At 42.0% G+C, this 26953-nt stretch overlaps 1 protein-coding gene across 3 annotated transcripts in view; it reads right to left on the minus strand.

Annotated features, from left to right (window-relative positions):
- Window positions 1-26502, minus strand: part of LOC111873481 (POU domain, class 6, transcription factor 1) — a 268269-nt gene extending 241767 nt beyond the window's left edge. For 2 of the 3 annotated variants that reach the window (XM_023868234.2, XM_023868232.2), the window contains exon 1: window positions 25243-26502. The gene's annotated coding sequence lies outside the window, so the exon portion shown is untranslated. The remainder of the gene's footprint in view (window positions 1-25242) is intronic. The other variant, XM_023868233.2, reaches the window with a different exon arrangement.
- Window positions 26503-26953: the final 451 nt, after the last annotated feature.

Here is a 26953-nt window from a genome sequence, read left to right on the forward strand (position 1 = left end):
GGCAGGAAAAGCAATAAACAACTTTCCCCGTATACATAATACTTGCGCAACACAGCCTTAGTTAACTAGAAACATGTTGAAGACTGAGCTATTTTTCAGTAAGTCAGTCTTTCCAGAATACTAAAAAAACTCATTTAAACGTACTGATTCTTCTGCTGTAGCTTTATGTGGCGTTAGAGAAGAAATGTTTTAACATTTTACGGGTCTCCTTCGTGGTGAAACACCAAAATTTCATACCCATTGAAAAGTGTGGAAGTACAGAATTTTATCGTTTTCAGAGAGGGCCCGGGTAGAAAAAATATTCTGAATTTATTGACTTTCAAGCATTTAAAATATCCATTACGGATTGCTACTGCTGTTCAAAGTAATGCTTTGAAAACTTTAATAGACGTGTTAAGATCCAAGGTTCTCACAGCTGTGAACATGAAGATCTCTAACTCCATGTAGTGTATTGCCAGTCATCAGATATTTCTGAGGAAAATGCACTCTCAAGCTACAAGCGGCATATACATCCGAAACGTCAGCAACATTACCCACATCCATATGATGTAGTTTCTTTTTAAGTTTCTTGGGGTGGGGTGAGACTAAGTCCCTTGTACTGCGGCCACTTCTGGTCTACTGTACCAGCCCCAGATGATGGGTGAGGGTCATTGTGGAGCAGTTGGTGGAATGAAGATTGGCAAGGGAAACCAAAGTACTTTGAGAAGACCTGCCATAGCACCACTTTGTCCACCACAAATCCCATATAACTTGACCTGGGATCGAATCCGGGCAGCAAGAACTGAATTAGCTACAGAAGGCTTCAAAAGACAAACGGAAGGCGAAGAACTGTGTCTTCTGGGACATAACGCCATGTAGTCCGATGAAACTGACCCCCGGACATATCACCTCCTTCTTCAGACTCGAATAACAAGCGAAGCAAGGAATTAGCATGAAGCAGAGAGCAACCAATCCTACAAACTGGAAAGCGTTACACAGCAGATATTACAAATGCATTAGTACAGTAGTTTTTTTTTTCGCTGAAACGCTGAATTAATTTATTGCATATAACATTTAAAAGGCAATACGATATTTAGAATTTAATTGCGCACTGCATGATCAATTGCAACTTTTATAACTCATTCGTATCCAGTCAATTATTTATATCGTTAAAATTTAAAGTAATTAAATTAATTTCATCCCTAAAAAAAGGCAGGGGAACGGCTCCGATATCTAGAACTTTAGCAGTAAAATCAGGATTATGGAAATTAAGAAGGAACCCCTGGGAGTTCCTGCAGAAAGAAAAATACGCCAACTTTGTAATCCACCATGAATACAGCGACACTGTGTTGGATGTGAGGATTTCATAGAAATGATTATGAAGTGTACGGTCTCTTGGGCAGACGTTTCGGAAGAACATATCGCCTCCATCTTCAGTGTTGTAAAGTTAAACCAAGTAAGAAACCAAGAGAAACAGTCGGCCTTCGGGAGGGTGGCGTTACAACCCTGTTCACAAGAATACCACATAAATACAATCTCTGGTTCTAGTTCTTGAGGAACTGAGAGGTGCGAAGTAAGTCTTTACTGAATGATGCAGTTCGAAAAGTAAAGATTTAGAGTGAACCATAAATACGAGAGAAACGAATTAAACAAACTTGTTCTTCAGTTCTGAAGAAACAGGTATCCAAGGCCTTAAAAACAAAGTTTCCAAGTTTATAAAACTTTTTATAGGATAAACGAAACAGGGTGAAAGAGAAAGAGGGAAAAAGTATTCAGGAAGTTGTAAATGGAGTCTGCGCTACCCCTTCTCCTCCTGCAAGAAGATGAAGAAGAGGAGGGGTGGGAGAGAGCGACTGAAGGGGAAGGAAGGGGAAGCGTAAAGACGACCTTGGTAGAGGCGCCTCCTGCCATCACTTGGGACCCAGACGTCGCGTCGGGCTGTGAGCAGCTTCACGCAGCAGTGAAAATGCGATGCCACCACACGCAACATTCAGGAAACGAACGCTCATACAAGAGAGCATATCTGTTTGACCGCCTGTTTCTTTCAACTGAAGAAGCGTTTGTCGAATTTTGTGTGATGTGACATGAATGTTATGTCACTGAGGGCTACCCAAAACCCATTAATTTCCTACAATAGCAAACACCGTCACAGTGAGCTGTATTATTACAATATTTTCATATGCGAAAATAAGCTTATATCATCATATCACCGAGCAAGTTAGCTCAGGCAATCCGACGTTTTCTGGAGATCACCAGTTAGTGCCTTGGCAGGGACACGGACTAACCTGACTGAAGATTTTCGTGGTTTCCTTAGCTGCTTCAGGATACCAGGATAGTGCCTTGAAACAGGCTACAACCGTTTCCTTACAAATTCATTCCAATTCATAATTCACTAAACATCCTAATATATGATTGTATACAGTATTCACTACGGATAGCGTCGTTAAATAAACCAAAAATGAAAACATCACATTATAAGTTCGATGCCCGTAGTAATTTTCGAACCAAAGCAGCGATTTTATGAAATTTGTTACTAATATCACACCATTGCAAGCCACCCCACCCTCTGTTGCGTTTCTGCTTCCTAACATCAATATCAAACTTCTGAGGCGGGAGAAACACTTGATGTGGAGTCCGAAAGTTTTGTGAGACAACAGATCTAAGAAAAATAAAAACATTCTGGAAAATGTAAATTAACACGATATATGCAAGAAATACTTATTCAGCTTTCAGTCTGTCATACCTAAATACGTGTAGTTAGTTACCTATTCCGGCTAGGCATAACAAAATTTGTGCTGAGATGTCAAATATGTAAATTCCGGTACAAATCATGTTTTCACATATTAGGAATTACAAACGCGGTGAACTGTGCGGCTGTAACTTGAATGCAGTTCGAATAAAGCATCCTAGTGAAAATTATGCACAGCAACGAACAGGTACAACTATTTTATGGTGACAAGCTGGGTGGGACCCAGAGCCCATCTGAAATCTTTTACAAAGGGAAATCTCTACACCGGGGAATGAAACCCCGCTTCTTCGGTCGTAGAGTCAATAGCCTAGTCACTATACTGAGCTACCAGGTTCAATGCTACCGAAGATGAAAGTGACAAGGGATTACGGGGCCGCGCCATGACTTAGGCAGTTACTCATCGGTTTGGCCGCGCCACAGCTCAAGCGGTTAGTCGCTGGCTTCCCACCGCGGCGGCCCGGGTTTGGTCAAGTAGGATTTGTGGTGGACAAAGTGGCGCTGGGGCAGATTTTCTCAGAGTACTTCGGTTTCCCCTGCCAATCTTCATTCCACCAATTCCTCCACAATCACCCTCACCTATCATCTGCGGATGATACAATAGGCCAGAAGTGGCCGCAGTACAAGGGACGTAGTCCCACCCCACTAGCAACAAAGAAAAAAAATAATACTCGTCGGTTTCGCACCATGGGGCCTTGGCTTCGATCCCAGGTCAGGTTATATTGAATCTGCGGATAAATCGGTATTGGTGCGACTTTTCCCCATACACTTCCGTTTCTCCTGCCAATTCTCACTCCACCGACTGATCCACATTCATTAACCATCCTACCATCCGACGTTATAAATTCTCGGTACTGACAGCGTCTTTAAACATAAAATTAACGTGGATCAAAACAAAAATTCTGTAATACGTAGTTTAGTGAGAAGGCCGAGGGTTAGAAATTATTTTTGTGGTGACTCCTTTCTTAAGCTTGACACTGATGCCTAACCCGTTACGATAAGCAACTTCAATCGCAGCTTACTTTTCATCATTGTCGCTAATTCAATAACTAACATGACTGAACATAGAGGCAATGCACAAAAGATGATTTGCCGTTAAGTGCAGAGACTTCAATCGTACTTCAATTTCTTTGCCATTGTCGTTAATTCAATTTGTTGTAACTAACATGACTGAAAAAACGGATGATTTGCCGCTAAGTGCAGAGACTTAAATCGCATTTCAATTTCTTTGCCATGCCGTTAATTCAATCAATTTCAACTAATATGACTGAATAAACAGTCAATGTTCAAAACATGATTCACCGTTAAACGAAGAGACTTCAATCGCAGTTTAATTCTTCATCTTTATTATTAATTTCAACGTGCGCAGATACTGTAGGAACATGATTCACGCCACAGTCTCGTTACACTACGTAATGGGAATTCCGCCTCACCATCGAAACCTTGGCAAACCCGGCGACGCGTCACTCCCAAAGAATCGATTCCACGTACGAGCCGAGGGCAGTTCTTACTGGCATTACGACAACTTGCCAATTAACACAATCAATACACTGTAACAGGGGTACGTGGTCCAATGGAAATTTCGTACAGCACAAGTACGAAAAAGTCGTCGATTTTCCACCTTCTTCATTTCTGTTCCTCTCCTACCTATTATTATTATTATTGTCGATCGCATTGGTAGCGCGGTCTAACGCTGGGATAATGGGTTCGAATTCCACTCCAGGCATGGGTGTCTGTGTACGTTTATTCTGTGCTGTTCTGTGTAGGTACCGGCCTTACTATGGGGGTGATCCCCCGTCCAAGGAGTTCTACCAACTGTATAGGATTAAGAAACTGAAAAAGCTGCCAAGGTGCAACAAAAGGACTGTACAGCCACATACAGATTATTATTATTATTATTATTATTATTACCATCATAATCATCATCATCATCATCATCATCATGGTAAAGGGAGAGTTAAACACGTACTTAATTAAGCATCAAGCGATGAAGACGTATTGAGGAGTGCAGTTACAGCTCCACAGTTCTTGACTTCGGCATTAGCCGGAAGTGAGTGGTCAGCTTTACGCCTCGGCCGCTTTACCGCCTGGGAAAGAGTCCATGGTACCCATTGGAAAGAGGGCTGAGTAAGCCCCAGAGCTGATCCTAATGTTGTGCAATGGAGAAAAATCACTTATCCGAGATGAGACTCGAACCCCGGCCGTCCAGCCCGTGGCCCGTCGCTATAGTGACTGTCATAATCATCAATCTTTATCTTCAATGCCTTACTCTTTCTCCTTCCTAAACATCACTATCTCTTTTTCTTGTTCATCTTAGCTTCCATATAAGTAACTATTGTGATGTTGAGAGATACTGATTTCGAGATTTTGAGAGGTAACTGCGTGTTCTGAGTCCAAATGATTTACGAAAAAAAAAAGTTATTTTTGGTATGACGTCTATATGTATGTAAGGGCGCCCCGCTAGTGCCTGGTTTGATGGGTTTTACTCCTAAACTATATCCTTCATAATTTCCGATATAAAAGTAGATGTCCTTCAGCCAGGGGCACCATAATTACAAAACGGCGATTATCTAGGAAACAACTTTAACGAGTCTGATTAAATGCCAGTAATTTATGGAGAGCATATCCATAAATGAAACTGCATAGGTCGTACTTCATAAAAATAAAGAATGAATGAGTCTTACACTTTTAACTAAAATATGACATGTCAACGCATTGCCAGGCAACAGTCAGCGGCGCCAGTGGACTGGCGAGATGGCTATCACGCGATTCTTTCTGGTCGTCGGCGCTACGCAACAATACAACTATGTTTTCTGCGTCGTCCGTGCCGCGGCTATATAACTTGAGTCCGCTTGAAGCTAAAGAGTGTCCAGGAGTGTTCAGCAGTTGAGAGTACATGAACGAGAGTGGAGAGTGTCCTTAGTGATTTGTGAAGATTAATAGAGTACAGATTAAGACAGAGGAGTACAGAGTGACTGAAGACGAAATAACAAGAAGACTTCATAGTGATCTGAATTGATAGTTTCTGTGTTCAGATCCGTCGCAAGGAGACGACTAGTGAAGACGGAGAATCCTAGTGTGTGCAACGGTGGACTGGAAAGTGTGTAAATCAGCGCTAGCGTTTTATTGATAGTAATTAAGAGAGCGTGTGTGTAACCGAAGTGCTAATAAATCCAACCATCGGAACTAGAACCCGTTGTTTTCCTCACGCGCACCACCCTACACGTTACATATATATAACACATAAAATACGTAATTGTATTTGCGGATATGATCAAAATCGCGGTATACTGGGTGCCTTCTGCAGTAACGAAATACAAACCGCTTGGTGGAAGAGAGCTGCGAAGACCAAGGAAAAGATGGACATATCAATTGGAGTAATACAGGTTCCCTGGCCTAATATGAAATGAAATTAAAATACTGACACGATAATGAACCCTACATTTTATGCAAAGAGGCGATGAAGAAGTCTGGCACATGCTCTTCTGTCACCAAGACTTCCTGTTGGTATGGCAACTATATTTCTCGCCAGGATGCTGTACAACACAATATACTGAATGACAACTGCGGGATACCTAAGCTTCGCTAATGGAGTTGAGGAGAGTTCGGATGCGGGGGAAGGAAAGGCAAGAGGGTAGCCTAGTCTGTAGGTGTAAGAGCTTCTAGAGTACTCCGCCAGTGATTATAATGATAATAGAGAATGGAACAACACGTTAAAAACTCTACCGCCGCCTGAACTCTGAGGAACGTCGTTGCGGACTGATCAGATCTCTTGCTTTTTATCCCGGAGATTCTGGGTTCAAATATCGGTCTGGAAACAGGCTACACGTGATTATCCTCAGTCCCTCTAAGATGGGAACAGTACCTCAAATTAGGCCACGACCCTCTTCCTTCCACGTGTTTACTAATTAATCATTCATCAAGAGTCGAGAAATAAATCTTTAATAGTAATAATAGATAATACTAAGCTGAGTGTGAGATAATGAGGTTCTGACAGCAGTGACTATGAAGAGTACTACTATCTTTTGGGAAGTGACGCCGTGTATACTGGTGTAAATGTTGTGGATCTGAGGCTTCGTCCCATGAATAAAACTTCTTGGGGGGAGGGAAGTACTTAATGACAAGTGATAATGTTATGATCGTATGGCTTAAGGTTCTCTCAGCGGTGGTTATGAATTCTTATATCTTCTGAGATATAATTCCGTGTAGCCCGTAAAGATCAATAGACGTTTCGTGGGGTCACGTCGCCTCCATCTTCAGGTTTGAAGAATAAGCCAGGCAAGAAACCAATATGAAGTACCTCTGCTGGTTTCTTGATTGGCTAATTCTTCGGCCGTGAAGATCGAAGTGAAATGTTCTTTGTCTGTGGGTTGAAACTGTGTACTGAATGCGCCGATAGACCGGCGCATGCGCATGCTGCAGGCAGTATTAATTCTGGCAGTAGGTGGGATTAATTAAATACTTTTCTGGGGAGTAAAGCGCGGCCGCCATCTTTGAGCCGATTGCCTAGATCAGTGCTGCCCAACGTTCTTATGTACTCGGGCACAATTCACTGATGCCTATGGAGGTGCGGGCGCCACCACACTACTACTACTACTACTACTACTACTACTACTACTACCAGTACTACTACTACTACTACTAGTACTACTAGTAGTAGTACTTCTACTACTACTACTACTAATTATAATAATAACAATAATAATAATAAATTTTTTCGAAAATATTTAACAGTACTCAGACGTTCAAAAATGTCTCTTGTCTTACAATTTGAATTAATATTAAAAATCGGCTCAATTATATATGGTTACGGAGGGCGCCAGAAAAATATACCATGGGCGCCGTCGCGCTCGCGGGCGCCGCGTTGGACAGGGCTGATCTACATAATGTGGGACCCCTCACCGCCTCACAGCCCTATGGGCCTTCACGGCCTGTTACAGGTATACCTTTACTTTTCCTTCACCAGTAGGTGGGTCTGCAAACAATAGTTCCTCTGTCGTCAGCTGTGATCAGTTTCATGACAAACGCCTTATCCAGCTTCTTGAAACCTGCATAATGTATTTGCATACGTCATCGTGGCGTGGTGCTTCATTAATTAAGCACAGGGACAATTCTACCTTTACCTTTACTGGATGGTATGTTTGTAATGGGGAGTATACGGAGGCCGAAGTATCAGCAAGAAGCTCAGACAGTATGGTGACTAGGCGATGGGCTTCACCGATGAATCTGGGTTCTATTCCCGGGGGCGGCAAGAGATTTTCTATTTTCCTTAACGTATTTCTCAACCGGTGGTATACGTAGCCTTAGGGAATGCGAAAGACGTCTGAGAATACGTGAAGGCGACTGAGAAGTCTGAATTTTGTTTTAATTTTTACGCTTAAATATTTTTGTATACTATTATCAGTGCAAAAAAATTCTATGAATAGAAGGAAGTTAAAATGTACATTCGTCTGTTCGGAACAGCTCACGCTACCTGCACATGAAAACTGTGTTTGAAACTTTTAGGAATTTGCGGTACTTCAGCAACTTTCTAAAAAAAAGGGGGGGGGGGCTTGATATATAAAAAAGTTTGGAAACATTAGTCTAGACAGTCTCTGGAACCCAGCCAGCCTCCTGTCCAATGGGTATTGAGGGCTCTTTCCTCGGGGGTAAATCAATCGGGGCGTGAAACTGACCAATCACCTACATCTAGTGTCGATGTTAAAAATATGTTGCCATAGCCTGGTGCTTCACTGAGTACTGCGAAAACTTTTTTGCTCAAGGAACGCACTTCGAGATTCTAATTTCAGGTTCCCAGCCGGTGAATATGGAGATTAGGTTCCTAGGCAGTGAATATGGAGAACAGGTTCCTAGGCAGTGAATATGGAGAACAGGTTCCTAGGCAGTGAATATGGAGATGAGGTTCCTAGGCAGTGAATATGGAGAACAGGTTCCTAGGCAGTGAATATGGAGAACAGGTTCCTAGGCAGTGAATATGGAGATGAGGTTCCTAGGCAGTGAATATGGAGAACAGGTTCCTAGGCAGTGAATATGGAGAACAGGTTCCTAGGCAGTGAATATGGAGATGAGGTTCCTAGGCAGTGAATATGGAGAACAGGTTCCTAGGCAGTGAATATGGAGAACAGGTTCCTAGGCAGTGAATATGGAGATGAGGTTCCTAGGCAGTGAATATGGAGAACAGGTTCCTAGGCAGTGAATATGGAGAACAGGTTCCTAGGCAGTGAATATGGAGATGAGGTTCCTAGGCAGTGAATATGGAGAACAGGTTCCTAGGCAGTGAATATGGAGAACAGGTTCCTAGGCAGTGAATATGGAGATGAGGTTCCTAGGCAGTGAATATGGAGAACAGGTTCCTAGGCAGTGAATATGGAGATTGCTGACTTCTGAGATATGACACCGTGTAGGTTGGGAATAAGATATCAATTTTTCTTATGAACTTAAGGCTTCGGTCTTCAGGGTGTGTTATCCCAGAAGACAAGTAATTTTTAACACATCGAACATGTTTGCATTGTTGTATTTAGGGTTTCAACATGCTTGTAAAAGATGAATCGATACGTTACAATATGTTTCGCCATGAAAAGCTGGGTCCCGAACTACTGTAGATTCCGAGACCATCATAATTTCGTAACAACAGTACTGTGCCATAAAACGAATAATTGCTGTAATTTCTACACTAAATTGCCTGGGACCATTTCGTCCAACATGAGATTGTGAGTTCGCTTAATCATCCTGGTATATAATAGAGCATGATGCACCGTAAATAAAAAAGATTAATACACTAATGTTATGTAATTTATATAAATTGAATTGTTTCTCTTTTATTTTAACTTATTTCGACTGGCCAACATTTAAGGTAGCGACGTTAGAGCACGCAATGGCAGAAATTAATTCATCATTAATGCCCAAACCTTCATTATATTTTGCATGTAATTAGTAGAACTACACACCTTGAACATGCTTGCAGTTATCATTAATCTCATATCAGAACAAAAGTAATTACATCTCTCAACTGAACACGTTATATCAGTCCATGCTCATTTTGGGAATTTACTCCAACAACAATACCAAAAATAACAATAATCACAATTAGGTCTCTTATTAGTCATTACGCATGCGTGAAAGATTAATATTTTTATGATTATTATTTAATGGCTCTGGGTTCTTTAGCTGGGGTTAGGGTGGCCGAAGCCAGAAGATGATCACTCCCCTCCACGTAGTGTGGAGATTAAAAATGGATGAACTATACGACCATTGCCCCAAAGAATTGTGCTTAATTAAGTACAGCGACAAACTTGCGTTGTTTACTGTAAGGACACTATGATAAACCCCGCTGAGAATTCAGCGGAAGATCTCATTTCTTATTACGGCACGATCAGCTTTATACCGACAAGTATAATTAGAATGATCAAGAAAACGACGATGAAATGGGAAGGGCATGTAGCAGGAATGGGAAGAAATAGGAATGCATATAGGATTTCTATGGCAAAGTCAAAAGGAAAGAGGCCACTAGGAAGACCAAAACGTAGGTGGGTGGAAAATAATAAAATGGATCTTAGAGAGACAGAATGGGATGGGATGGATTGGCTTGATGTGGCTCAGGACGGGGACCAGTTGATGGCTCTTGTGAACACGATAATGAAACTTTGGGTTCCATAAAATGCTGGGAAGTTCTTGAGTAGCTGCACGATTGGCGGCTCCTCCAGAAGGACTCAGTTCCATGAGTGAGTCATCTTGTTTTTGTTTATTTGTTCGCTTCCTTGTCTCTTTCCATGTTTGTTTAGTTTGTTGCTCACTCTGTCATTAACTCCCGGCTGCTGAGTTCAGCATGCCAATACATCAAGAACTGAATTATTATTAGCCTGCTATTTTTTATCGCTATTACCGTCATTGAAAATGTTCCGTAAGTGGACTTCGTAAAGTTGCTGAAGACAAATATGCTCTTACTAAGCTCTCTTAACAAGGTCCTATTTACTTAAAACAAGCAGGCCCTTGTTAACAGAGCTTATTAAAACCACATTTATCTTAAGGCAGAATCTTTACTGTTTGCATCCTGTTATGTGTCATGATTTGTGGTATTCTGGCCGTCAGCACAAATAAAAGATAAACCAGTCTAATTGTCTACATTGGTTTTATTTAATAACTGCTACATGTTTCGGGCCATATTCAGGACCGTCCTCAGGCAGTTTCATTAAACACGTGCGAGGTTATTGAAATATCCTAATATGTACCATATTAGTGTTAATCATTATGATAACATGTAATTATCACTAAAATCATAAAAAAATACATTTTAAAAAGTAGTATAAGGTAAAAAGCATAAGGTAGTATTTACCATCCGGGGTTCGCTGCTGTGTTTATATGTTTCTGGTGCTATTTATATTATCATTATTAATCAGTTCTTATACTACGTATATTTTTCTTATTATCTTCCTGAACATGACGTTGTGACTTGAGTTTTTTCTCTTTAGAGTGTACTGTGCACTTCTTGTCGTGTGGATGTTTGTTTCTGTGTTGTTTCTGTTCCTACTTTCAATGTGGATTGATCAGTGTTTATGACGCAGTCACTACGTAGAAGCGTGCTCATTTTATAACCTGAACGCGGATAACCACTCAGAAACTACAGAGCGTCATAATCCAGAAGAAAACACGAATCTTCATAGCAGTGGAAATTTCAAATCCCAAGCAATTTATGCCCACTCCACATGTTCTCCGTGACCTGGTCCCCCTGCCACCTTGCCATCCCTACCCCCCACCCCCCTTCGCACCAAGAGACACTGAGCCAAGTCATAAAATCGAATAGGTCGGTCCAAACACATGGTCCGCGAAACAATTTCAAGTGGCCTCCCTACCCTGTCGAGGTCAAGGTCTTTTATTTACGCACAAATACACATGTGATGTATACATTTATACCATTTTCATTTTAGAAGTCAAGAAAGTGTAACTGATCACTAAAGCATCACCGTCAATTCACTCTTACTCACGCAAGGAGCAGAGCCCTTCTGGAGAAGCTGCCAATTCTGCAGCTACTCACGAATTTCCCAGCATTTTATGGAACCCGAAGGTTACACTTCTTAAAATATTTCCTCTAATATTCGAATAATTCATGAAGTAATTGTTCCCTAATTCATAAGCGTTTTGGAACCCTTAGTCTACAGATACTGATCTGGTTTTGTATTCGAGAAGTTCTCGGTTCGAATAGGGACTAGCCACCAGCGGCCCTGAGGTTTTTCGTGAAATTTTTTAGTCTCTCCAGGAAATTTCCGGGACAGTACCTCGACTAGGCCTTCACATTTTCCCTCCAAATCGTTTCCAGTTCGCCACTCACCTGTCGTTATACAGGGTGTGCCAGGAGAAAAGGTCAATATTCTGTGAGGTCACAGTATCCGTCATTCTAAACAAAAACGTTTCTATGTAGATAAATGATACGAACTCCGTCCCGAGTGCAAACAATATATTATATGTCTTTGATCTTACTCTCCTTAAACTACATGTTTTGGCCTCAAACGGCCATCATCAGGTGTATAGATCTACGTTAAATTTTTGAGAAAATTTCTAAAGAATTTTAAAATTAGAACTAAAGATTTTATAGTGCTACTACAGGAATCAAAATTAACGTGTGAAAAATAATCTATAAACCAGACAAATGTCAACGAAGCAGATGTTGATAATAACAAGGAAAAGAACAGTGTGTTTTTAAATGTTAAATTTTAAACGAAGTGCAGTGTAACAGCAACGTAGATCTATACACCTTATGATGGCCGTTTGAGGCCGAAACATGTAGTGTAAGGAGAGTAAGATCAAAGACATATAATATATTGTTTGCACTTGGGACGGAGTTTGTGTCATTTATCGCGTAGAGTGCAGCAGGATGCTTAAATATAATATTGTTTCTACGTAGATGTGTCCTGTTCCGAACGGTTTCCGAGATAGAGCTATTTCACTGTACAATACAGAGGAGCAACACGCCATGTCCTCACACGAGGTGCAAAGTGCATTTATGCTGACGGTGGAATTTTCGAAAATGTATTATATTAGGTAAACTGTACCAACTTTGTCACCTGAACAACAAATACCGGTATTAGAAACAGTAAGTAATATCTCTTTCTTATCAACAGTTTTTGAACTGTACATTGAAATAACTCTATCTCGGAAACCGTTCGAAACAGGACACATGTACATATACACTTTTTGCTTAGAGTGACCGATACTGTGACCTCCCAGAATACTGAACTTTCCTCCTGGCACACTCAGCATAGTCTCGGAACTGAAAGCACTGCCATGTAGCCAACGAGAAGACTGTAAGAACCTTCGGTTCGAATAGCCAACATCGAAGCCGAAAGCTGAGACTGTGGGAGCCCTCAGCCGGCCCTACAGTTGAGCCTGGGAATGTTAATCACTGAACCGCGACCTTCGTTAATACAAACAATTTATAAGAAATGTAGTAGACCTTGAAGAAACACCCGTGTGTTCCAAACTGACCAAGTATATCGTGGGAACGTACCATTTATACATCTGCTTGCTGGCTTCATTCGAAGAAGACGTATAGTGTCTTACCAAGAAATTTAGGGCCGCGCCAAAGCTGAAGCGGTTAGTCACTGCCTTCCCACTGCGGCGGCTCGGGTTTGATCCCGGGTCTGGTCAAGTGGGATTTGTGGTGGACAAAGTGGGGCTGGGTCAGGTTTTCTCCGAGTACTTCGGTTTCCCCTGTCAATCTTCATGCCACCAATTGCGCCACAATCACCCCCACCTATCATCTGGGGCTGGTACAATAGGCCAGAAGTTGCCGCAGTACAAGGGACTTAGTCCCACCCCACTAGCAATGAAAAAAAAATACCGAAAAGTTTGGAGGTAGGATTAATATACTGACGGTCTGCTTCGTACAAAATAAGTAGGTGCAGTTGTAATTGCAACGTGATAACAATGTGTTCCAGGTCTATGCACATGTTACGAGTGTCTAACATATAACATTATAGACATGTTTCGGAACAAATCGCGAAATGATAGGCAGTAAGCTTTATTTGTGTCACGGTTCAAATTTGTCTAGAATAACATTTAGTCATGATCTCTTTCTTTGTCTAAAAATTTGAACATAATGTCTTGAAACCCTAAAGGAAAGAGACCAGTAGGAAAACTTGGATTTCTAGTACTAATAATAACAAAATGGAGCTTTGAGAAAGGATTGGAGGTGGGTTATAGACTGGAATAATCTGGCTCAGGAGAGGGAAGAGTGGCGGGCCCTTGTGGACACGGTGACGAAGATCTTCGGGTTCCATAAAATGCCGGGAATTTCTTCAGTCGCTGGGCAGTTACTAGGTTCTCAAGATCATCTCAGATCCATGGAATTTGCCAATTTACAGACCGATTAAAAAAACAAATTCCGTCGGCGCACAGAAGGTACGGTACTGAGTCCAAAAGTCCATGCCAATATTAGTAAGCCAGAGTTGCCCTGTGCTTAATTAAGCACCACGCAAAGAGAGACTAACCTCACCGCCATCTGTGAGCCGATTGTCTAGAGAAAATGTGGGAGTCTCGACGTCTCACAACCTTATGGGCCTTTATGGGCCGTTACCTTTTACCATTTCAATACTGGCATGGAGTCGTGGAGTTTGTGCATTTATTCTGAATCATCCTGTATATCCTAATATGTAGGCAGGACTCGGGAAAATTCCACCCGTCTGATACTTGTTATGACTGGAACTGCTGCAGAATTCCCTGTGCAAGCCAGGGGTGGAGCACTGTTTGTCTTCCGTTGTTACATATGATTACATGAATTACTAGGCACGCACTGGCCACATACCAGAGCCCCCTACCCTTCTTCAATTGAAACAGTCACAAATCGAATCTTGCACGTCATTTCTCTACGAGGGTTCAAGAGCCAGCAGCTAACTGATGATAAACATAAAGAAGCAAAAGTTGTCCCTATGCTTAACTAATTAAGCACTACACCATGAAGGCGTATAGGGGAGTGGGTGTATAGATCCACACTTTCTTGACCTCGGCACTAGTTGGAACTGATTGGTCAGCTTCACGCCTTAGCAGCCTATCCCTCGGGGAAAGAGCCCCCGGTATCACTGGATAGGAGGTTGGGTGGACCCCAGAGCCGGTTTGGGACGACTTGAAGAGAAAATTCTTTCCGGTATTGGGACTCGAATTCCGACCCCTCGGTCGTCTAGACCGTAGCCAGTCGCTATACCGACTACACTATCCCGGTTCCTTTGTTGCTGTTTAATTGTTGCATGTTAGGAGTCTGCTGCCTAGCAGCGGGCGTTGTTTACTGAGTCATTACTTAGCAACGGGCCTAATGCTAAAATATTTGGTGTATTTCCTTCTTTTTCAATTTTGAACTTTTCCAAAAATGTAAGGAGGGGTAGATGAATCACTTCCATCCCCCTTTCTAGCCCCTGTCGGCGACGATGATGGAAGGTACCACTTCTTACGCATTTCTGTCACAGAATTTTAAAAAAATATTTGATAAAAATGCCAAGGAGTACAATTGAGCATCAGAGGCAATTACGAGAAGAAGGAAATTTTATGATATGTTTTAGTAGTTGGGCCCGTTTCGCAGTTACCTAACCGAGGGTCAATCTCGGGTTCGCGTTTCTGCTACTCTCTCCTTCCGTTTCAAGTAACTTCCGGTGTGCCACAAAGCTCTGTCCTGAGGCCTTTTGTTTTCAAAATATTGATTATTGCCCTACCTATTAAACATTCTAATTTTTTTAATCTCTGCTGATGATCTCAAAATGTTCCGCATCATTAACTCTCCATATCATTGCCTCTTACTCCAATTCGACATTAACTCCGTGAGTTACTGGTGCGCTGCGAACTCCATGAGACTTAATCCTTCTGAAACGCGTGTTATGTAATACTCCAGGAAGACGAAGGTTCTGAGATACGAGTATCAGCTTTGTCATGCTGGCGTTACACGCACCAGCAGTACTATTTTTGTTATTGCTAGTGGGGTGGGACTAAGTCTATTGTACTGCGACCACTTCTGGCCTATTGTACCAGCCCCAGATGATAGGTGAGGGTGATTGTGGAGCAATTGGTGGAACGAAGATTGGCAGGGGAAACCGAAGTACTCGGAGAAAACCTACCCCAGCGCCACTTTGTCCATCACAAATCTGACTTGACCAGACCTGGGATCGAACCCTGGCCGCCGCGGTGGGAAGCCAGCGACTAAGCGCTTGAGCTATGGCGCGGCCCTTAGAAAAATTAAGTCTACACTTTTTACGTAAATACAGACATCACCTTGGTGCATTTTTCGGGTCTATCGCAGCCATAAATCCTGCACTTCCATTTTGGAAAACAGAGTTTTCGTGTTCCTACACGCAATGTTAGGGACTTCTTAAAGTTTAGTGTTTGTCTCTCCAATAAACACTGTCCTGCTCGGTCCGCCAAAGCTGCCAACGCGTTAGGTAAAGATCTCGACATATCTGCAATCGGAGCCGTTTCTCTCAATCACATTCATAATCATCAACCTAAATTGTTAATAATATTTGTTCATAAACCTAATGTTCTGTGTTATGTAGTTCTCAGTTATTATGTTCTCTGGTATTTCTCTTTGTCTATATTTTTGTTTTATCGTTTCTTCTGTATTAACATGTTTGTCCCTCAGCTGTTGCCAAACACACCAGTAGATGGACTTAATTCTTATTATTACCTTCACATTATGCATTATAATCCCCCTTTACAGGCCGTGAAGGCCAACAGGGTTGTGAGACGTCGAGGCTCCAACATTTTCTCTAGACAGTCAGCTCGCAGATGGCGGTGATGTCAGTCTTACGCGCCGGCTGCACTATCCCCCGAGGAAGAATCCTAGTACTCATTTCTATTACAGGCTGAGACTCACCTCCAGCTCTTGCCGAGGTCAGGAAAATCTGGATCTATACATCAGCTCCCCCATACGCCTTCATGGTGTAGTGCTTAACTAGTTAAGCACAGAGACAACTTTACCTTTTACTCATTCCTATGCTTAATTAATTCAACACCACGCCATGGATAAATGTGGGGAACTGGAGGCACAGCTCCACCACTGTTGACCTCGGCACTAGATAAGGGGTGAGTAGTGAGCTTCAAAGCCGGGCCTCTTTACCTCTGCGGAAACAGTCCCAGATACAAATTTGACATAAGGCTGGGTGGGCCTCAGAGCCGGTCTGAACGTTGTAAAAAAATAATTTGCCCTTAACGGGAATCGAGCCCGACGCTATACCGACTTAGCTATCACAGCATGATAGAAATTGTACACAAAAGTCTCCCTTATGGTACAATGTAACTGTATCAAGAGCGTGCATCACCTGCAGCTGAGGTGATGAGAAAGAGCCGCACTCAATAGAAAGCTCCCTGGACAACACAGAAAATGTTCGCGGAGAACGGGTTTGGGAACTCCGGCTTACTGAGTGCCTAACAAAAGCCACGCCTATGGAGTTCCAACAATTATACGCTGTGATGCCTGTTTCGAGAAAACTTAATGTCGACTTGTAACGTTATATGAAACTCAACAATTAATTTCAAAATGAGCATCAGATTTTTTAATTAATTTACCAATAACTGTAAGATATGATAAAGTTAACATCTCTCTTTGGGGCACGCGGTAGTGTAGTTGGTTGAGGCACTGTGCTACATGCCGGAATGTGGCGGGTTCGAGTCCCGATGAGGTGGATGTTTTCAATTTACCTAATCCTGACAGCCGCACTACGGCCCTGGAGTCGACTCAGCCTCTAACAGAAATGACTACCGGGAAATCTTCCAGGAGGTAGAGGGGCCGGAGCTTAAGGATGACAACCTTACCGCCATCTCTGAGCCGACTGTCTAAAAAATGTGGGAGCCTCGACGTCTCATAACCCTATGGGCCGGCATGTTACAGGGAGAGCTTTACTTTTACATAACATTCTTCTTCATGCTACATCAGTAAATTAGTTTTCAGACATGTTTTATAAACAGCCGAACGTAAATACATATTCATATACGAATACTATAATTGTGTCGTAATTATGCAAATGATAATGTAAGGACATCGCTTCAAAATTTGTCCTTACCATCTCATTACTACAAGTGGAACTGACTACAAAGTAACCTCTTTATGAAGCCATTTGGCAACATTATGGAAGCCTTAATATTCATACTTTCGACGGAACTTCCTCTTGTGTACGAAAGTGGCATATGTCTTCATATTAGGCACATTTTGAAGTAAGAATAATCAAGACCGAGCAATAAAATCATTTAATATTCCTACATTGGAGGTTCACATAGCAGTGTCACTGAAGATTACTGACGCCGTGTAGTTAGGTAGATAGGTACAAACAGTTCGGAAGATGTATAGTCTTGTTTTCCGTCTATAATGCGACAATATTAATTTAACAAACATTAATTCACTAAATATTTGTGAAGGGTTTAAAATGTCATTAAAATTGTTAAAATACATGTACATTCAGCTTTTGTGCTATGCTACATGTTTCAGCCGCACAGGGCTGAAATGCAACACATTTTTTAAGGAGTCTCCTGCACTGTGCAACCAGCTCCTCCATTATACAGTATCACATCCTAAATGAAAATAATATTCATATTTAATATATACGCAAATAGTAACTAACTCCATGGAGCTGAGCCCTTCTTGATAAGCCGCCAATTGTGCAGCTATTCAAGAACTTCCCAGCATTTTATGGAACCCGAATGTTCATTACCGTGTTCACAAGAGCCCACCACTGGTCCCTATCCTGAGCCAGATCAATCCAGTCCACAGCTCCCCATCCTATCTCTCTAAGCACCAATTTAATACAATTCTTGGACCTATGTCTAGGTCTTCCTAGTGGTCTCTTTCCTCCTGCCTTTCCGACCAATATCCTATATGCTGTGGCGATAAAGCATCTCCTTGATTTAGCCCATTTTGAACAGAAAACTTATAAGACAAATGTTTATCCATATGGACTTTACTATACGTTTCTTGTAACACATTTTAATTAACCTAACTAGTTCCACAGGTACCCGGAAATGTATGAGAGTATTCTACAGTACTTCCGTCTTAACTGGATCATGGGCTCTCCTGAAGGCCGGGCCATAGCTCAAGCGGTTAGTAGCTGGCTTTCCACCGCGGCGGCTCGGTTTCGATCCCGGGTCTGGTAAAGTGGGATTTGTGGTGGACAAAGTGGCGCTGGGGCAGATTTTCTCCGAGTACTTCGGTTTCCCTTGCCAATCTTCACTCCACCAATTGCTCCACAATCACCCTCACCTATCATTTGGGGCTGGTACAACAGGCCAGAAGTGGCCGCAGTACAAGGGGCTTAGTCCCAACCCACTAGCAATAAAAAAAAGGCTTTCCTGAAGTCTATGAACAGCTTATTTACCTCCCATTCTTTGCAGACTCCGCAAAATGTGGTCTGTTCATAAGGAACACGAAAAAATAACAAAAATTAGAACTACATTGAAAAATCGGTTTTGTGCTCTCGGAAATTATACTTTGCCCCATTCTAGGCTTGTTTCATTTGGTTACAGCGAGAATGCCCAAAATTTAATGAATTCTTCATTAACTCAAAATTGCTCTTTTCCAAATCTCTACTATAATCGTCACACCCCCGAGCACGAATGAGGACATCAATTTATTGTAGTTCCGCTGCAGCGACGCTTGTGGCGCCGTCCACACTTGTTGATCCTCCGGGATTCTGTTGAATTGAGTAGCGTTTGCATTTTTACACTCTGTAGTCTTAAGACAATTCACGCCCGTTTACTTTGAAGACTAAAACCCAATTGCTTTACGGAGACGAAGTGTTTACGTCCGTCTCTTCAAAGAGCTTGAAACAGGCTGGTTTTTGGAATCCAAGTATTCTAACGCCTTGAAGATTCACACATGTTCACCTCTGATTGGTTTAAATTTAAACTTGAGGCGTTCCTTAATTATTAAACTGACCAATCAATTACTTGCTTTAATATTATTGGATATTAAGTCGCTATCACGGGATGAATAGATAAAAAATTCTACACATGATCTGGCGTCCCAAGATTGTAACACCTGCCACTTCAGTGGTTTTCCAGCTGCGACGCGAAGCCAAAAGTCTTAGAAAACCAATTTATTTCTGGCGACAAACATATGCTAATTACATTATTTTGATAATTAACTTTGTACCTGACTAAGCAGCAGTGGCCTTTTTACTTCAACGAATTTCCAACAAATGTTAACAATATTCAACTTACATTATATTTAATTTTCAAGTTTCTCATTAAAACGTGTATATAGCGTATTTGGTTGAGGGGTTATGCTACAAGCCGGAAGGTCGCGGGTGCAAACTCCGATGTCATTGATTTTTTTTTCAATTGACCTAATCCTTCCAGCCGCACTATGGCCCTGGGGTTGACTCAGCCTCTAACAGAAATGAGTACCAGTAATCTTCTTGGGGAGTAAAGCGTGGCCGGCGCGTAAGGCTGACAACCTTACCGCCAACTTTGAGCCGATTGTCTAGATACTGTGGGAGCCTCGACGTCTCACAACCCTATGGGCCTTCACGGCCTGGTACAGGGATAGCTTTACTTTTACTTTTTTACATTATACAACATACTCAGCGACGCTACTAATCAACAGCAAATATTATTATTAAAATTAAATTAAACTACTATTAATACAGTGACTACAAGATGAATTTGATACATCCTTAGGTTTTTACCGATTACAGCGCTTCCCTTTTCAAAATATGACAACAGACATTTACCTCATGTAGTGTTTACAACGATATGGCTCGTCTCTGTTCCGTTAACGTCCAAGGTTTGCTGTCCCAATAAAATGGGCGCACGTTTTCATATGAAAGTTTCGAACCTCACGTGAGAGTTATACGGACTGAGAGATTACAAGAAAACAGAATTTGTCTGAATGGTTAACAATAACATGTTACATTTCAATTGTTACTGTGTTCAGACACGTGTACTTTAATGTTATATTGTTGCATCCTGTTACACTACACAGATCTGTCTTCGCGTTTTGCTTTTATGCCGTCTATGTGCAACATCGGTTACCATTCACTCTCGTTTTTCTTCCTTGACACTTCATGTTTCGGCCTAACCGGCCATCATCAGTTGTACAGGCTGTTGTGATGGGAGACCCGTTTAGTTACTTATGGAGCTGAGCCCTTATTGAGAAGCCAAATCTGCAGCTACTCAAGAACTTCCCAGCATTTTATGGAACCCGAAGGTTCATTACCGTGTTCACAAGAGCCCTCCACTGGTCCCTATCCTCAGCCATATCAATCCAATCCATACCATCCCATTTTAATATTGTCCACCCACCTACGCCTTGGTCTTCCCAGTGGTCTCTTTCTTTCTGGCTCTCCCATCAATATCCTGTATGCATCCCTCTTCTCCACATTCGTGCTACATACCTTGCCAAACTCATCCTCCTTGACTTGATCATTCTAATTATACTTGGAGAAGAGCACAAGTTATGAAGCTCCTCATTGTGCAGTTTTCTCCAACCTCCTGTCACTTCATCCCTCTTCGGTCCAAATATTCTCCTCAACGCCCTGTTCTCAAATACCCTCAATCTATGTTCCTCCCTTAATGTCAGAGACCAAGTTTCACACCCATACAGAACCACAGGCAAAATTATAGTTTTGTATATTCGAATTTTTATGTTTTTGGACAGCAGATGAGAAGACAAAAGGCTGGGAGACCCGCTGCTCAATGTAATATTGTTATGCTTTTCTGATGTGGTTGCCTGGGATTCTAGGTTATGTGGATTAACCAACTGTTTTATTTTGGTGTTCCTGAGGTGCACCTAAATAAAACAGATGGTTAACCCACATAACAAAAAAAAAACGCATTACAATGAGGAGCAGAATCCGTAACCATAGCAACCTGTAGCTCTGAAGATGAGCAGTTAGGCCGAAACGTGTAGTCTCAAGTTACGGTGCACCACAACCCACGCTCTTCTTTACACTGCATCATTTGCATTCCCTTAATTTTACACGCTCCTCAGTTTTACGTATATTTCAGGTCCCTTAAAAATGTAAAATAGAGTCTTCAATGCATTTCTCATACCTCAATTTTCATTTAATTTGATGAGCATTATCTTCTATAACGCCGCGTAGTCAGTTGAAAGTCAACCGACGTTTCGGAAGAACATAGGGTCGAAGAATACACTCTGCTTTTCACCTCATTTCACGCTGGTTTCTTGTTCGGCTTACTCTTCGACCCTGAAGATGGTGGCGATATGCTCCACCGAAACGTCGGTTGACTTTCAACGGACTACACGGCGTTATATCCCAGAAGCTAGTACTCTTCATGACCACCGGTGTGAGAACCTCAAATCCTACATTTATTTGATGTTACTGTCATATACAGATTTCGCAGTTAAATTACGACAACTTTCTGCAGCGGCTACGAAATGTGACCAAGGGTTCCGTAATGACATGTGTAAAGAGAGCATATGTAATGTTATACTTTGCACCCTTATGCGCATGTCGTAAATTAATACATATGTGGATGGCGAGTGTATAAAAACCACGCCGCCTGAGACATAGGCTAAGTGTTGGGCAGATAAGACTAAAAATTATTAATACATACAGCACATTTACCTTCTATGCGATTAAGCGATTTTCACTAGAAAACAGGAGAGTATACAGGTATCACTAACTACTATAAAATCTCACAATATGGATATTAAATGGGTTTTCAAATAATTTCCATAAATCTACGGGACATGAGCACACAGTGATGGGTTTCAAAGTCGAGGCCAAATGGGCTAAACGTTGTCTCTGGCACGTGAAGGAAGCTGAAAATTCTTTTGGAAATCCTGTCACGTGTGTCTCTTGTCTCATTCAGTGTTAGAACTGGTTTGGGGGCAGGGAGGCATTCTGCAAATGTTTTCAATGTTACTGTCATTCTTTAAATGAAACTGCCCTTGGGAGGGAAACTGAGGCTGTAAATTGAATTTCAAGTTCATTATAGAGGCCTATACACACCATTTAATTTTTATTTTAATGGACAGAAGGAACACCGGAGTCGCTTGAGAGCAAAAACGGATTTTGTGCTCTGCACTGAAACTGTACTGTGTCTAAAACATCTTTCAGGCTATGTCGTTATCGGAGAGTGACGTCATTATAAAATTACTCTGAGGCCCACCGACCCTTCTCTTTCCCCGAGAGTAAATCGGTCGGGGCATGATGGTAAACACTGACCCCCACCTAGTGCCGAGGTTGAGGATGGTGGAGCTACACCTCCAGTCCTTCATGTGTCTTAATGACATTGTGCTTAATTGATTGAGAAAAGGGACAATTTTGCTTTACATCCTTCGCTCTTCCCTCCTCTATTGCTCTTCAGCCTTTTGGACGTTCGCCGCTTTTTACTCCTTGGACGGGTTATCAGCACGTCACAAGGCCGCTACCTACATACAGAACAACAGAAACACAGAATAAACGCGCAAAGACATTCATGCCTCGACTGGGATTCCAACCCACGATCCAAGCGTTAGAGCGGGAGAAGACGGTTCATGCCTTAGACCGCGCGGTCACTGTGACCGGCATTTTACATCACATACTTTACTATAATCTATCGTCAGCACAAGATAAGTAGCAGGACCGCAGGACCCTCCTTTCGTAAGGTTGCGTGTCAAGGTATAACGTAAACTTCAAGATGTTTTAGACAAACAATATACGTATATAGTTTCTTGTATTTACCGTAATCCACATTCAGCTTAACATGTGTTTTTACAGAGGAGCGACTGAATAACACGTTCTGGAACCCCACCTCCCGGAGTTCGCTTGGAGTCTCAGGAAATTGAGTTCTGTAACGGACTGCGATCGGCTGGGAGTGTCCGGATTGCAGTTTCCGTTGCCTAGTCATATGACCTAAATTTAGGATCTGGTCTTCTGGGTTGTGGTCACCACATAGCCTCACAGGTGTATGGCAACAGGCATCACGAAATGGAGGTATCAGCCTGCCCTTTTTAGAGAGCGGATCTGGTCCCTTGGCGTAGGAATGCCGGAAGTACGTAGAATGAAATAACTTCCGAATCACGACGCAACTGTCTAAGTCAACAACTACCGATAACACACCCTCGCTGTAGCACCAAATGGAGTCTACACTTGTCACAACGGTACTGATTATGTTTTGAAACTGACAAGGAAAGAAGATGCGCGAAGGATTTCAAATTTCAAAATTTATTTTTAAGTGTATGCCTTCATAACTTGTACTCTTCGCCAAGTATAATTAGAACGATGAAGTCAAGGAGGATGAAGTGGGCGGGGCATGCAGCACGAATGGGGGAGAAGAGAAATGCATAAAGGATATTGGTAGGAAAGCCAGAAGGAGAGAACCACTTGGAAGACCAAGACGTAGGTGGGTGCACAATATTAAAATGGATCTTAGAGAGACAGGATGGGATTGGATTGATGTGGCTCAGAATATGGAGCAGTGGATGGCTCTTGTGAACACGGTAATGAACCTTTGCTTTCAATAAAATTCTGGGAAGTTCTTGAGTGGCTGCAGAATAGCAGCTTCTCAAGAAGGGCTCAGCTCCGTGAGTCAGAGACTTTTAAGTGCATGGGGATATCAAGACGTCGCTGTTTAGGGATATAGCTGCTGGTCACCTGAGAACGCTACGAAACATATAATTATACTGTGTGGTCAAAATCCAGAACTATTTCATTTTACATCATATGATACACGCAGTAATCACTGTGATTTCATAAGTTAACATATATTTTAGGAGAATATATTGGACAGACACAAACTATGTAACAGTGTGGAGACAGTGTAACAATTACGGGACATAACTTCAGAATTTGCTGTTACTTTATGAATAAAATAAACTCCGTAGTTTTAGTCCGCAAGCGAACTATACCGATCGAGCGACCGCCGCTTTTCGGCGAAGTTGATACCAACTTATGCAGCCTAAAATATAACTGTCAAATATATTACCAGGTACGCCCTGACTGGGTCACATTTTCTATTCTGGATCAAATGCAGGAAGTTCTTAATTAGATCAAATCTTCAGACAACATACACCTCATTGGGAAAATATGCAAGGTTTTCTGAAGAGGTAACCTTAATTACTTACTTATTCATACCTCACGTTCCTAAGAACAGGGACAGCGCTGTCGGCATAGCGACTCGTTACGGGCTGGACGACTAAGGGATCGAGGTTCGAATGCCGGTGGGGTCAAGAATTTTCAAATCTCCATGTCGTCCACACCGGCTCCGGGGTCCATCCAACCTCCCATCCAATGGGTACCGGGGGCTCTTTCGCCGTGGGTAAAGCGGCCGGGGTGTGAAGCTCACCATCCACTGCCCCATACGTCTTCTTGGCGTAATGCTTAATTAGTTAAGCACAGGGACAACTTTACCTTTTTACCAGGTTACTAAAAAAATTAGTCAATTAAGTCGCTTGTTCCAATCGATTCCTTTTAGCGACGCCTTACGAATATCGTGGGCACAATCGGCTAATGGGATACTACAAGGCTGCCCTTATACAAATTAATTAAATCTACGGATGCAAAAAACAAAATTGGTATGGATACGTTTGAATTTCCCACACTTACCCGACGTGGTGGTAGCGACGCTTCGTCCCTGTAGAGCAAGATATATCTCCTCCGTCTTCCTCCCTTTTCTTTCTGTCTGTCTCTCTCTACCCCCGTACCCACGTAGAAAAGTTAATTAGATGAACTAAATACGGTGAAAAAAGAGTAACCAGTCACAGAGACAATAAAACTTTTCTAATATCAAACAGCACACAAAGCACGTTTTATCTCTCCCTCTTGTTTTATGTGAATTAACACATAACCTTAAAAGTTCAGAACTCGCAGTCTTTGTATAAATGTTTTGGAACAGTTAACTCTCTGTAATCACACTGTAACAAGACCGACTCAAGACATTCACGTTCTTACAGTCGGTACTAATAACATGTCAATGTCTTTTTACACTTTTTTCTTCATGTTAAGTACAGTCTCTGGGGGAGCAATTCTTCCTTTTCATGCATTCTATACACTAGGTAGTCTTTTAACTACTTAAATTCTTCTCTCAAGCGCTGGGTTATGTTACAGATGTATTCAGTCTTCACATATCTTGTTGCACTTAACACACAGTTATTAATGTTTATGAGTCACAGTTACGTAACCACTTGGACGTATTACAATTTCGTTTCCTTCAGCACCAACTTCATTCACTCCTACCGAAAACTGAGGAAGTTACGTATATTTTTAGGTTAAGTTTCTGTTACTAACGCAAAACCAAAGCAACAGTCCAGTTCATAATGAAAATGACAAACAGCAACTCGTATTAGTACACCACAACTTACAGGAAAGATTAAAATCAATGTCCAAAGACGGTTAAAAAACAAGTCATTCTGTAAAGCGTATTTCACATTCAGTCACACGTGTATTTAGAATTAACTTAACGGTTGTTATTTCTGGTTTGCCTCTAATATAATGTTCACGCTCGCAAATATAAACAATTCACACCATCCTTATTTTACCGCTAAGTATTGCGAAATGGGTACTTTTACGTCACACTTTCCGTAGTCTATTACGCAGCTAGCATGTAATTATAACATCCAAGTCTCTTCTTACACCTCGGGAGACATACTTACAGGTATTAAACATCTTCTTCTACGACTCCTTCATTTTGAGATCAATGTCAATAATCTTCAGACGAGAACAGAGATGTTCACTTGCGGTGAAGATAATCATTCAATAGACTGAGCTAATCGTAGCCAAGAGCAGGATGTAAACATCATGACACGCGGCTTAATACGTCACCTACTATCCTCTACCTGAACCGCACTGAGCGGAAAGTCTCCACGCGTTTCTCCTGCAACAAACTATGCGGGAGGCGGACACTTCATGTCTCCGCCAGAGCCATCTACGAGATCAACGTTGAACTGTTTATCCCCACTCCCACAGCTGTATTCTCCTCCAGCCCTCTCACTCTCTCTCTCTCTCTCTCTGTTTCCCCCGATGCCTAGTCCGTGCATCTCATCCCATTTTACCAACACAGCAGCATTCTCCTTTATTACTTTGATGAATCCCTTACAGCACCCCTTCCCCGCCATGCCCCCTTCCCCTTTCTGCACCCTCTTTCCTCTTGACAACTTTCGCTTCCCGCGCCCTCTTTCAAAGCCCACCCTCACCAACACATACAACATCACGTTTGCGCATGACCGGGAATTATAATTAGATTCGTAATGTCCAGTTATTATTCTTTAGTCTAGCAGCGTTTCTGAAAACATCAGCGAACCACTTGCGATGTCAGAGT

This window comes from Cryptotermes secundus, unplaced genomic scaffold (assembly GCF_002891405.2).
Source record: "Cryptotermes secundus unplaced genomic scaffold, Csec_1.0 scaffold380, whole genome shotgun sequence".
In the NCBI taxonomy this organism is placed as follows: Eukaryota; Metazoa; Arthropoda; class Insecta; order Blattodea; family Kalotermitidae; genus Cryptotermes; species Cryptotermes secundus.